The sequence below is a fragment of the Neolamprologus multifasciatus genome, chromosome 9 (assembly GCF_963576455.1).
Source record: "Neolamprologus multifasciatus chromosome 9, fNeoMul1.2, whole genome shotgun sequence".
In the NCBI taxonomy this organism is placed as follows: Eukaryota; Metazoa; Chordata; class Actinopteri; order Cichliformes; family Cichlidae; genus Neolamprologus; species Neolamprologus multifasciatus.
Window position 1 is genome coordinate 33,501,298 of NC_140447.1, and position 14,154 is coordinate 33,515,451.

The 14,154-nt window shown below is 47.4% G+C and overlaps 1 protein-coding gene across 7 annotated transcripts in view; it reads right to left on the reverse strand.

Annotated features, from left to right (window-relative positions):
- Nucleotides 1-14,154, reverse strand: part of LOC146511984 (receptor-type tyrosine-protein phosphatase mu-like) — a 189,417-nt gene that overhangs the window by 150,516 nt on the left and 24,747 nt on the right. The gene's annotated exons all lie outside the window — the stretch shown is intronic.

Here is a 14,154-nt window from a genome sequence, read left to right on the forward strand (position 1 = left end):
CATCAAACCACCGATGATCTTACGTGTCAGCTCCACACACGATGTCACTTATGGAAGCTGCAGAAAGACTTGACTCAGAAAAGCTCTAAGTAATGCAGGTATGTATCCACGCTCACCACAAAAGACTGCAGAGCATCTAAGGAGGCGGAGCTCGAGTTTGGCTGAGAAAAATCCTGGGATTTTGATTGGATGATACTGATCAGCAGGTATCTGTGACTGTGTGATGCTACTATTCACTCTGAAGGCGGCTAAATGTTACCAAACCATCCCCCGACCTGCCCAACAAATACAGGCGGACTGTAACGTAGATCCCCCCTCGTGTGTTTAATAAAGTCACACACACAGTGGGCGCCGTAGCCCACAGGCCTGCTGATATGATGGAGGCGGGTATAGAGATTGAAAATGTGACGTCATTCAGGGGTAAAATCGCAAAGGATTCTGGGAACTCGTGGCAAGCGGTATTAGCGCACACAGGCTTTCAATTGAAATCAGTTACACAGCAATAAAAAGAAACACAAAAATGTCAAGAAGCTGTTGTGTTATTAACTGCAATAGCCGGTCACATGACAGCCACGGGAAGCCGACGGTAAAGAGATCGTTGTTATCTGATTACGTCGTGGAAGAGAAATTGTTCGAGCCATGTTTCTGAAGTAAAAAGAGGCGACGGATGGCCTGGATTACAGCCATTCAAAGACCAAATATAACGTCCCAGAACATCCAGCTCACAGGTTAGTCTGCTCCAAGCATTCCCACAAAGGTCAGACTTCTGTTGTAGTTAATACGTCATTTTTCTTAACATAATTGGTGATATAGGTTACAAGCAAGTCTGGCGCTGAACAGAAATTGTCGCTATGTTCCTTTGTTTATTGTGCATAAATAGTGAATTGTCCTGACACAATGCTGCGTTTCGCTTCATTTATTACCATGGTACATTGACAAAAACATATACTTTTATTCACAGGGTAAAACAGGTTTTTTGTATCACTAATTGCCCAGTACGATTACAGCATACAGTATTATTGTCACTGCTACATTTCTGTGATGAACCAGAAATTATTTCCACTACTAATTAATTACCGTTGAGCTCAAAGGTCCTGTTAATAAACGGTTAGCGAATGTGTATTTATGAAGACGATTTGTGAGGTAAACTTATGATACGTACGATGGTCTTTCGTTCTACACGGTGCATTTCATGGTCCTGTACCCATCCGTCGGTAAACTGTACCTGGGCTTGTTGCACCTGAAGTTACTAAACTTCATGAGTGTATGCACTCACTCCAAGAACCGTATGATTATAAATATGAGCGTGGTGAAAGTTGGGCAGCACGCTAACGTCTTTTGTCCACTCTGTGTGCTCGTAAGGGTATAACCCTTTCACTCCTTTGATTTTTTCCTCGTATCTTTTCTTTGACTTTTCATCAAGTCTGTCTTTGTACGGTCCGGCATTGTTCTCCTTCGTTTTGTACATAACTTTTTTGGGGGGCAAAGAAAAAGCAAGAAGGTATTGGAACCGGAGAATGAACGTTTTGCGGTGCTGCAAATGCTTGTGTTTGATGCATTGCTTTGATTGTTTTGCCACGAGTACCCGGCATGCAATGCGCGAAAGTAACGTGGTCTGTCAATCGCTATTTAGACTCGGGTTCAGCTTATCAATGGTGAGACAGTGAGTTTATTCTAAAAACAGAGAAGAAGAAAATCTACAAACCCGCCAATCAGAGCAGGAAAGAAGAAAAAAAGTGAAGAATTAAAAAAGAAAAGCGATGAAGAATCTGAGACAAAAGATCAATGAACCATTTAAAAGACAGAAAAGGAGAAAGAAGAAAACTGAATTTAACCAAACATGAAATAAATAAATTACTGAGATAAGGTGAGAAATATCCCGACGGCGGGACAGAAAGAGAGCAACTGTTGCAGTTCAGTGAATAACGAGCAAAACAGGAAGACAGAAACTGAGACGACCTCACGTCACTCGCCGTCTCATGTTCTGACTGATAAGAAACCATCAAACACAGGAGACAGACAGAAGGAGCAAGGATCTCTGCTAAAGGAAGAGAAAACGACACAAGGAGAGGAAACATTCGAAGAATCTGGAGAGAAACAGCTGGAGGAGGCCGGCAGTCCTCCCTCCCACACTCGGGCTCCAGGCTCCGCCCACGGGAGCAGCCGGACTCCTTCGGACTCCGCAGAGATCTGATAACATTTCGCTGATCTGCTGGTGGGCCGGATTAGACCTCTGCTGCTGCTCTAATCCAGCCTAATCTGTCAGCAGCCAGCCAATCACACACAGCGAGGGCTGGCGCTGCGCCTGGGCGGAGCCGCCCTCGCCCTCCTCTGCCTCTCTCTCTGAAGTATGCGAGGCTGAATGAAGCCATCTGGTCCAGATTAGGAAAATGACTCGTTTGTGGTTTTGTCTCTAAGTCTCCTTCAGCCCCCCCCTCCGAGTCTTTATTAACGACTCAGACTGAAAGACTTTAACTCTTTGATCCTCGAATGTGAGAGCAGCTCAAAGTGAACAAACTTTATTTAAACCAGGAGACGTGACAAAAACCTTCTCAGAGCAGCAAGGCCAGCTGCATGAGGCCACACTGTTCCTAATAAAGAGGCCACGGCTTGGTCCTGGTTGACGACTCAGCACCGCCGACTGCTGTGAGCTGGACACCGAGCTGAGGCGCGGGGCCGGGAGGCGAGGCGCGGGGCCGGGAGGCGAGGCGCGGGGCCGGGAGGCGAGGCGCGGCGAGGCGCGGGCCGGGAGGCGAGGCGCGGGGCCGGGAGGCGAGGCTGGGAGGCGAGGCGCAGGGCCGGGAGGCGAGGCGCAGGGCCGGGAGGCGAGGCGCAGGGCCTGGAGGCGAAGCTTGATGTTTATCCTCAAGGCCAACGAGCTTCTATCGCCCCCCCTCAGCGTCGGGGGGGCGAGGAGCTCAGGAGCTCTACTCCAATGAAAGGAGCAGCTGAGGTGACTCAGTGTCACTGCTTGGACACTGCTAGCGTAAGGACAGGCTTTTGATGGGGCTCCCACACAAACACCAAGCTCAGGATGAAGCCTCGCCAAATATGCTTCCAAGCCAAAGACTAGAACATATGATGCAGCATATCTTGCCTTTAGCTTCACCTGCACAACAACAGTGGTGCCACGGTCGGTATCCCGACAGAATATGTTTCCCCTGCGTCGGCAGCACGCGCTGGGCTCTCCACAGTGTCACACATTCTTGATTTGAGTTCACAAACACTTCTTATAATGACATTTTGGCAATGTGAACTCTTTATACAGTAAAGTTACAGCGGGATACAAATAACATCAGGCTGATCCTGCCACAGTTTGTTCCCCTGGTTTAAAATCACAGACAAACAGGATCCCACAGCTGTTTATGTTTTTGAACCCATTTTGAGACATTTTTTGAAAAATGTACTGAGTGTTGAATATTCTTATGAAGTGAAAAGAAACTATAGGTAAAATAATTACAGGATAAAGTCGGTTTGTTTCGTGGTTTATTTTATTGCAACCTGTAATTTATTGCAGTTTACTTTTATGTGTTTAATTGAAACTAAATCTGGGTAAAACAAAGGGGCCTAGCAACAACACTGGAGTTGAAACAAGTTCAACTCTGAGTTTGATTTAGAGATGAAGCAGTGATTGGATCAGGAAACGGAGTGATGTCAGCCTCAATGAGCATCCCGCCGTAGCAACGCAGATCTGTGTGTGCTGGACGAGGGGGGAAGCAGGAGTGCCTCCACAAAAAACAAAGAAGAAGAAGAAACAGACACAGGAGAGCTGAACAGACCTCGTGAAAACAAACCTGATCTTCATTTTTCAACTTTGTTGTGTTTCTGGATGATCATGTGATCTGAGACTGCAGAGAGGATCTGAAACCTTCTGACTGTCTCACACACACACACACACACACTCACACACACACACACACAGAGGCTGTTGTTCGGTAGTACCACTGCTGAGTGATCAGAGGAATGTTAAGTACGCTGCAGCTTCAGGAGATTTTCTCTCAGACTGACTCCAGGATCAGCGAGCGGCTGAGTCACGCTTCACATGTGTGTCAGCACAAACACACAAACACAATAAAAACAACAAAACTCAAAGACATTAAAGGAACCACAGCTTGAACCAACCAAGTTTTAATCTGGACGTTTATTCCAGAGTCCAGATTGTCTGAAAGCCTGAGATCAGACCACACACGATCACAGCATCAGGTTTATACTGCTGCATTGTTCTAGCCACGCTTTTATTATGAAACCTGACATTTTATTTTGAAAAACAGACAGTGAGCTGCACATGTAAAACAACACAACAGCTGGAGGAGCTGCTCACCAACACACACCTTAACACGGTGGGTGGGTGTAGGTGGGATTAAAATAACTCTGGTCGTCATCATTAATGTCACATGATGGATGAAGATGGGACTTTTCCCCTTCATCTCCCACTGACCCAGATCGACCGTGGACCTTTGGACGACCACCTCCGATGCTGCCGTTCACCTAAAGCTTTAATTCTGGGACTCTTTAAGCTTCATCCACCTGAACCCTGATGAATCTCAGAACTGTTTCACTGAGGTCATCGGTCACTGCATCACATCGTCTGAGTCTTTGTTTCAGCTTTTGAACTCTCGTGTTTATGGTGATCTAGACTTTCACAGGCTGATCTCTTTCTGCACATCAAACTGGTTTCATGATAGAATAGAATCTTTAGAATGAGAATAAAGAGCTATTCTATTCTATACAGACTCCTTCAGGGTATCTGCAAGCCACTTTGCAACCCACCTGACAGCACAGAGTGTGGAGGTCACAGATCCTCAGAACAAAAACTAAGGCTGTCCTGCTTCCATCTCTGCTTTATTTAACAAATAAAACATTTTCATAGTTTGTTTTTCCTCTGATAGTTTTTTGTTTCATGGGGTTCATAACGATGCTCATGTGTACGCTTGCTGGGATAAGTACACAGTGTAGGGATTTGCTCACCCTGTTGTTAAAATGATGGTTTGATATGTTTTGCTTTAGCGTCTCTCCTGTTAGCTTCAGTCTGCACAGTTTGAGCCTCGTTGATTGATTTCCTGACGTGACACAGACAGCTTTACCGATGCTGTTTGTTTCACAGATGTTTGACCACAGTACAGCAACACCACACATGGAAACACTGCAAGGCTGCGATTTCTGTTTCTTTGAGTTGAATCAGATCGCTGATGGGAGACACGAAGCATGGCCGTCCAGAGTCAGATTATTTAACTTTAACTGGAGACTGAGCAGCGAGGCTGGACTCACGCTGGGAGATCCATGCTGTGAGACATTCACGACTCACCCCCCTCCCCCGTCCTAATGGCCCTTACAGCTCATATGCGACCGCCGGGACGGAAACCGGCTGGTGTTTCCTGCAGAGGTGACCCCTTCGTCGGGATCAGGCTCGCCGTCACGCTTCCTTCTCAGGAAGCAGCCGTTTCTTCCTGTCTTTGTCTGCCAACCACACACATGCGCCTGTCTTCCCATCAGTGCGAGGACCCTCGGTCACACACTGACCCCCACACACACCCCAGACACTCACACCAATTATCAGAGTGTAACCAGCCCTGCCTAATGTGTATGCTATTAGCCTCGGAGCTAACCGTTAGCATGTAGTGATGCTAACACCCCACCGAACAAAACCCTGAGACCTGATTGGATGAGACAGGACAGGCTGGGGCGGCAAGACGCGCTCCCAGCAGGCCCCGAGGCTGTCTCACACACACACACACACACACACACACACACACACACGCTGATGGACAGCTGCAGCCTGTGGTGTCAGTGGTGGCATTTAGCTGGTGACACACACACACGTATACAGTGACAGTGAGGCTGAAACAAGATGGCAGCAAAAAAACAACAGACTCTGTGTGACGGGCGAAGACAGACACGAGGAGGAAGGAGGTAAAATGAGGAGGAGGAGGCGTGCTCCCCACACGAACATGAGCTCAGCGCACTGACGTCTATTAAAAGGAACTCTGATTAGAGACACAAACACAGACCACACCCAGCACACACACACACACACACACACACACACACACACAGTGAAATACCTTCACAGATAAAAAGCTCCATGCACTCCACAGTAGTGTGTGTGTGTGTGTGTGTGTGTGTGTGTGTGTTTCCATGTGTTTCTGTGAGGATCCATGTGTGTTTAGACTTGAAGACTTCCACATGCATTCTGCTCTCTCTCTCTCTCTGTGTGTGTGTGTGTGTGTGTGTGTGTGTGTGTGTGTGTGTGTGTGTGTGCATAAACTGTGATCTCCAGCAGAAACAGTAACCAGGCGCTAACAGCATTAGCGTTTGCACAAGAGCTTACTCGCCTCAGGCCAAACATGAATAATGCAGCAGTCAGCCCAAAGCCTACGGGTGTGTGTGTGTGTGTGTGTGTGTGTCACTGCTATCTGGCTGTACTCGAGGCTGTCTATATGACGACGGTATTAGAATAATATGCTAATTACTAATAATTACTCTGTAAAATACACACACACACACATTCTCCCCGTTCCGCTTCCTTCATCTTCTGCTTCCTGCATTTCTTCCTCCCTCCAGGTTGTAACTCTTCCCGGCGAGGATGAAGAGGAGGAGGAGGAGGGGAGCTGCTGGACTCGACACTCGGACTGACCCGGACCTGAAGTAGGTTCCTGAAGGATCAACCGAGCAGCCACGAGCTCTCAGAGAGGTCAGAGGTCAAGTGGCGGCCCTGCCACACCAGGCAAACTTCGCTGGTTCCCGAACAAACCCAGAGGGAACCGGACCAGAAGCAGAACCTCTGCATGTGTCAGCATGTCTGCATGGAAGAGACGTGAACTCTCCAGTGAGAGTGGAAATGCAGGCAGAGTTACTCCTGCAGGGTCCACCTGTGTGTTGGGTCTGCAGGGCTCCTCGAGCTCCTACAGGCTGACATGAACCTGCTTCACTCATCAGTCGAGATAAACACGTCTCTGTCCTGGTTATGACACGTTTCCTTTTACTAACACAGCCGGGCTCCATTAGAGGAAATACCAGCCACACACGTGGCCACTGCTGAAGGTCTGTAGGACAAAGCTGATCCCACCAGACTCCTGGACAAGGTCCACCAGAGTGGAGATGTTTGTCCACAAAGCACAGCGATGTGACACACAGGAAACCATCACTGCCACTTCCTGCTGCTCCACGAGGCTCAGCTCGTGGGTCGGACCCTCAGCACCGAACTGTAGCTCAGTTCAGCCTGCACAGTCGTGATTGTTATTATTAATACTGCGACGGTCTGCAGTGTGTGTGTGTGTGTGTGTGTGTGTGTGCGCAGCGATGGCCGGCAGAGGCTTGAGTGTTTCCGTGTGTCCGCTGTCTGTCCTCATCAGTCATACCGTCCACTCTGGAGCCAGAGGACAGCTGCTGTCACTCAGTCTTCATGTCCTCTGTGAACTACATCAGATCTGTCACCGCCAGTCACGGCGAGTCACAGCGAGTCACAGCAAGTCACAGCGGCACGTCCGCCCAACGCTCTGCACGTTCCAGAACTGAAGGACCCAGCCCACCTGTCTCTGCTCAGTGACACTCAAATTCTCACACATGCTCTCAAAACCAACGAGGACTCCAAACACAAACTGATCCAGAACTTTGGACTTTCTGGACCACAATGAAGAAAACTGAGAGAAGATCCTGCTTCGTCTTGGAGCACGTCTGAGAGGGTCCGTCTGGACCAAAGCAGCATTCAGGTGTCCTGAAAAATAATCAAGGTATTAAAATGTGAGCGATAACGTCACAAATGCACCCTGATTACATTTCTGAAGGCTGCAGGTGACCTGACCAAGCTCCGCCCTCGGACAGCAGCTCGGTCACCTACAAGCATCACTGCAATAAGCAGGTGGCTGGATGGACAGACAGAGTGTCCGACAGCGCTTTGTTCTGGGTGTTTGTGGATTTCTTTTGAGGCTGTGGGTCGCCACAGAGATGCAAACGAGGGTTTCAGTTAAAAATCCAGATAATCCAGAGAGCAGATTAGAACATTTCATAACCCAGAAACATGGAAGATTAAGGTCCAGATTAAAGTGCATCCCAAGAAGGAACGAAGGGATTCCTTATTGGTCCGTGTTTCCTCACGTCTTTGTGTTGTCTGACCTCAGCTGTCCTGGTTATCCTCCACCCTGTAACAGTGCACGATACAGTCAGTATGTACCTGAGCTGGTGCTGCAGCCCTGTGTGTGGAACTAGAGATGGCACGATACCACTTTTTTATGTCCGATACCGATATCATAAATGTGGATATCTGCCGATACCGATATGAATCCGATATAGTGTGTTTTTTAATCAATAAAACTGTTTTTTAATATCTTGCTTTTGTATAAGTTCATACTCAAGTTAAAAAACAACAACAACACTAAAGCTATTCTGTTATACCTGTATGTAAAAAAAACACACTGCACCCAAAATATTTCATAGATCAGCAACACTGATCAATCTAATAAAGTTAAACCTGCTCCATCCTCCCTATTCTGGTATTTTAAAGAGTACTTAGCAGAAATATTAAGCAACCTAACTAATAGGGTTGCAAACTCCCAGCAAAAGAAAATAGGGAACCACCCTCTTCCTCATGATGCTTAATCAATGTAATCAACTTTAATTTGATGCAGGGTGAAAAAAAATTCACAGAAATAAATTATTTTTCAAGAATAATTAAATAGATTCAACATCTTTCTTCAACAGAACTGCAGACTGCACAGATGGTATTTTCCCAAAGGAAAAAGTACTATAGCTTACTAGGGTATATTAGACTTAACAGTTACTATATACAGTAATGGACTTCTATACATTTTACATCAGATTAAAACTTTGGGTGTAGGGGTCAGATAATTATTTATTAAAAGCTCGACATTTTAAATGAGAATAAGAAAGAAAAGTATGTCTTTGTGCCCCCTTTTCCCTGTTCATGCCCTATCGGCCCCCCTGGCTAAACTTTGCTAGATCCGCCCCTGCACAGTTACCAGCTGTCAGCTGCTTAGAAAAGGATCCTGGTGTAGAAAGTAATATTAAATAAATTCTAACAACAGCTGATCAAGTTTAATAGTGCTGCTGTTGTTCAGCCGCTGGTTTCCTCTTTCTGGTGCAAAGTGGGCCAAAAACAAAGAAGAGAGACGGACTCACAACAGAAAAGCCGATCAGCTGATCATTAAGCAGTTTCACGATTGAAGTAGCAGCAGGAGAGAGAGAGAGAGAGAGGCAGTTGCTCTATATATCGGTTGTTAAGCTTAACGCGGGAATGCTTTACAAACATTCAGAGATGAACTTACACACTTGCTTTACTTCTCTCTGAGATAACTTCCTCAGAGATGAAATGTTTGCTAGCAGGCTACAAATACACACAGCCGCTCTATCACGTGACCACACTGCTCCGACGTGCTACGTTATGAGCCGAGTTACGCCATGTCGCAAGTTTTGTGAGGTGCTTTTTTGATATTTAATGGATCGGATTACATTTTTTATTTCTCTCCGATATCCGATCCAGTAATTTAGGTCAGTATCGGACCGATACCGATACGTAATATCGGATCGGTCCATCTCTATGTGGAACCAGACATGTTTCCACAGAGCGACCCACTGAAATCAGCCCACAGCACACCACTGACAACCTTTTCGGTCACACCCACCAACTCTAACTCACCTTTGGCCACTGACCAATAAACCAGGTCATCACCTGACAGCAGCACCAACACTACACCACGTGTGCAAGCAGCCCGAGTATCAGCACTAATGCAGCATGGCTAAAGGCCTGTGTTTAAATGAGTAATTGAAATAAAGCTCAAAGTGAAAACTGATTCACAACAGATTTTCACAATAAAAGCTGGACACTATGAAAAACCTGCACTGATGCTTAAAATGAAGCTTTGAAACATGATGGACAGATCAAGGCTTTTATTTTGAAACCACTTTGAGTAAAAGAGAGGAAATCATGAACTCTTAGTGAAACCTGTGGTCTGTAATTAAAACTGAGAGCACATATGAAATAAAACAGCACGATGAAGCGTCACCTCATGCTGGGCAGACACTCTGCGATTTTTGGCCCATTTTGAGCCGATTTTTCAGTCGTGCGACCGTTTTGGTGATCGGCCGAGTTTCGCCTTCATCATGCATCGTGTCGTATACGCGGGGTAACGAGAAGCGATTAACACCTCACGACCAGCTCCCGATCACCAGTCGCTTGGTCGTGAGGGTTTCAAACCTGTTTCAAACCCTCACGACCGTTGTGAGGGTGTCACCGCAGCCGCTCACACTGCGCGTAAACACGTAAACGTCGGTGAAAAAGTTTGAGCAGGAGCTGAATAATCGCAGTGTTTGCCCAGCTTTAGTCATCCTGGGCACAGGTAGGGCCTCTCGCAGTGTCTCTGTATGGCCAGCAGGGGCAGCAGAGAGAAACGGTTCCATTAAACATGAACGTTTTTCATATCTTCCAGGATCAGGTGTGTAGTTCAGGAGCACACAGACAGGGGGCGCTGCTCTCACAGCAGCAGACACAAACAATCCCTCCGATAAATGAAGGAGAACGGCTCACAACCACAGGAGTGAGCAAACGCTGAGGACGGCACCTCCAGCTCACGAAGAGCAAACCACAGCCTGAACCAGCCCCCATCCTCACACCCTTCCTCCCCCCAGCACACAGAAGGTCATCTCCAGCCTTCAGCAGGCGGGTGGGAGGGGGGGGTATCGTTCCGCCTGGCGGAGGCAGAAAAGGTCTCGTCCCCCAGGAACCACACAACGGACGGACGCAGCGCACAGCCGGGCGCATCAACACAGCGCATCAGTGTCAGCAGTCAGAGAGCTGCTGTGATTGGTCGACTGATGGGTGACCTCACGCTGGTTTAAGTGCGACTGAATAAACAACTACAGAAGAAATTAATACAAAACACAAAGCGTGTTTCTTTGTAAAGCATTTTGTGATTTTTATCTGTGAAAAGCGCTAAAAAAATACATTTTATTTACTGACTTACTTTTTTATACTACTACTACTGCGTACTACTACTACTAGCAGTACTACCACCAGGCACTTCCATGTGTGCCTGCAGCTCCCTGACGGCGATTGGACTTTAATGTAACTGTGCTGAAGGCAGGCCTGGGGGGCACTCAGACATGGGCCCCCACCTGTGGGGCTGATCCTGGGTCAGCCTGCCTCTCCTTTCTCTCTGCTGCTCATAGTTTGGTGCAGCAGTCAGAGGCAGACGGAGGAGTTGACGAAGAACTCGTTTGTTTGTCCTCCGACTGATTATCAGACTTTGTCAGGACTAAAGAGCATTTTTAGAAATGAAGCTGTGAGCTCATTACTCTGATTTCATGAAAGTCACAACGACACGCAGACTGGACTAATGAGCTGTTCACGGCCCTCACAGGGAACTTAATAAGACTCTGAAAACGTTTAATTCTCATCTGCACATGCACAAAATACACAGCCGACATCACCAAAGGATATTTGGCATGTAATGAGGGGGGAGCCAGAGATCACCACCGACCATCCAATCAGCAGATGGTGTTCTCTCTACCACCTGAGCTACAGGTGAATATCAGTCAGTTAGTAAACAGCCCAGTCAGCAGTGTTGGTGCTGGTTCGCTGTCCTTCCTGTGTTTGAAGGTTTTGGACATTTGAGCGTCTCACTCAGGTTTGAAGGAGGTGACGCGTCCTTCAGCTGGTGACGAACTTAAAGAAAACGAGTGTTTGCAGTAACTGTAGAGGAGTGGAGGAGCCTCAGGCTGTGGACATGCCGACGGCGCTCTTCTGTTTCAGGCGTCGGAGAAGCAAAAGCCGACCCATCGCGTTGGTTCTGTGAGGAAGTGCTCACGGCGGCTGCGTTTCACTTGGTTTCCTCGTTTTGGAGAAGAAACTGAAGGTTTTCTGTTTATTGGTCTGCGATGTGACATCACACCGGCGTCACCGTGGCTCATTTCTAATAACCCTGGAGTCGTCTGTGTGTCCTTAACGACTAAAATAAAAACAAGAATCTTTTACTGTAAAGCAGCTTCATGGTGTGTGTCACACAGAAAGACAAGGAAGTAAAGCTGTTCGGACTACAAAGTGATATTTGCTGCGTTGTCAGGACTGATGACGAGGCTCAGGCACAGAAAGAGGAAGGTGAGGAGGACGAGGGGAAGAGCGGCAGGTCAGCTGCTCGACATCCTGCGGCCGATATCTGCTGTGAATCTGTTTGAACTTCATGCTCCGCCTCTTTAGCCCCTGTTTTTGTGCCGATTGTGGTTGCTTCACACAAACACACACACACACACACACACACACACACACACACACACACACACACACACACACGCACACATTTAATCCCCAAAACTTTGATGGTTTCCCACAGAAACAAAGAATCAGGTCACATCAAAGCGCTTTCACCTACAAACGAGTAAGACGATCACAGAGCTCTAATCTCTCTCTCTCTGCATGTCTTTAACCTCGCTCAGCCTCGATCCCAGAGGTGAGTCTTGGTTTCCCGCGGTTACGCTCTGACACACATACAGCCAATCATTAATCAGAGTCTGGGAGCACATTAAGAGTCTGGAGCCGCCCGAGGACACCGGTGCTCGCTCTGACCCAAAAACTCGTCCTCGGCACAAAGACGCTTCCGACAGCAGCGGGTCGGCTCACGCCGGGCGGGCTCAGCTGCCGCCTGCCAGCGGCGCCCAACTTTACGACGCAGGCGAAGACACCTTGCTAAAGGTGACTTCACAAAACCTTCCTGTGGTGCCTTCACTGACTGTGTGAAAATCACGTGGATCTGAGCGGCTGCCGGTCTTAGCTTCCTGCTCAGAGCAGTAACATTAGGGATGGGTACCGGTATCCGGTGCCATGATGGCACCGGTTCTGACATAAACGGTAGTAACCAGACCGAAAAGCAGCGCACATTTCGGTGCTTTTTTTTCCTGAGCTGTCATACACTTTAGATTCTAGCCAATCATTTTAGTTTCCGAGGATAGTAGGCGGGTCCAGGTACGTACGTTCTTTTAGAGCAGAGCTACAGATTAAAATGCCCAAGGTGAAGCGGTCAAAGTCTGGCTGTACTTCACAGCAAAAGATGCAAACTCAGCAGCTGCAACAAGTGCTTTAAGCTGATACTGTGATACTGTCAAAGGAGGTAACACCTCAAATCTGATGAAACACCTGGCGACGCATAGCGTTTTTTAAAAGCCGAGAAATGCGCCGTATTTGATAGCTTGCTGCGAGACCTCACACCGAGCACATCTACTGCGGGTGTGGTGCCTGTTATCGACCCGGAGTTAGCAACATCCCCCAAAAACCCGAAGAGGAGAGTCCTGGCCCCTAGCCCTGCCAGTGTAGCAGAAATGATGAGGATGATGATGCAGCAGCAGCCGTTCTTCTCTGCGTGAGTAGCTTAATGTTGTTCGTGTGTAATTTACGTTGAGTAGGCTAACCACGTTATTACATTAATGCATGTAAGGTGAACTAGCAAACACCATCATAGCTACATGCAGCTGTCTTCTTGTTTGATGGCAGATACTCCCTTCACCCTGGACAAAAAGGCTAAAATGACCAAAGAAAAAGTGGAAAACAGTTAAACATGAGAGGTTTTTGGATAAAGTTTGTGTTTTTTCCATTGTTTAAGCTGCTTCCAGCCAAGAGTGATACCATATATGCCCCATAGCTGCAGAAAAGGCTAACATTGTTATCTTTTTACAAAAAAACAGCTGAACATGAGACGTTTTTGGACCAATTTTGTGTTCTCCATTCTTTAAGCACCGTTTAAGCACCGTTTCAAAAGTACCGGTTTGGTACTGGTATCAGATAAAACCTAAACGATACCCATCCCTAAGTAACAGTGAGCCTTTATAACCCCCGTCATGGCGTGGTGGAGCAGTGGTTAGTGCTGCCATGAAACGAGGTCCCAGTTTCAAACCCCACACGGCGTCTGCGTGTCCCGTTTGGCTGCAGGGGCGTCATAGACTAACGCCGTTGTTCTCTTTTTCTCCAAAGGTTTCAGATTTACTATTAAACTGGCACCATTATAAACACGGTGAAGCCACGGGACATACTCAGCCAATCAGACGCCGCCATCGCTGTGAAATCAGCGTCAAACAACCATCAGGTAGACTGGAGGAGCAAAACGCTCCAACCACTTCCTGTTACGATTTTCTTCTTTTGGATATACTTCACCT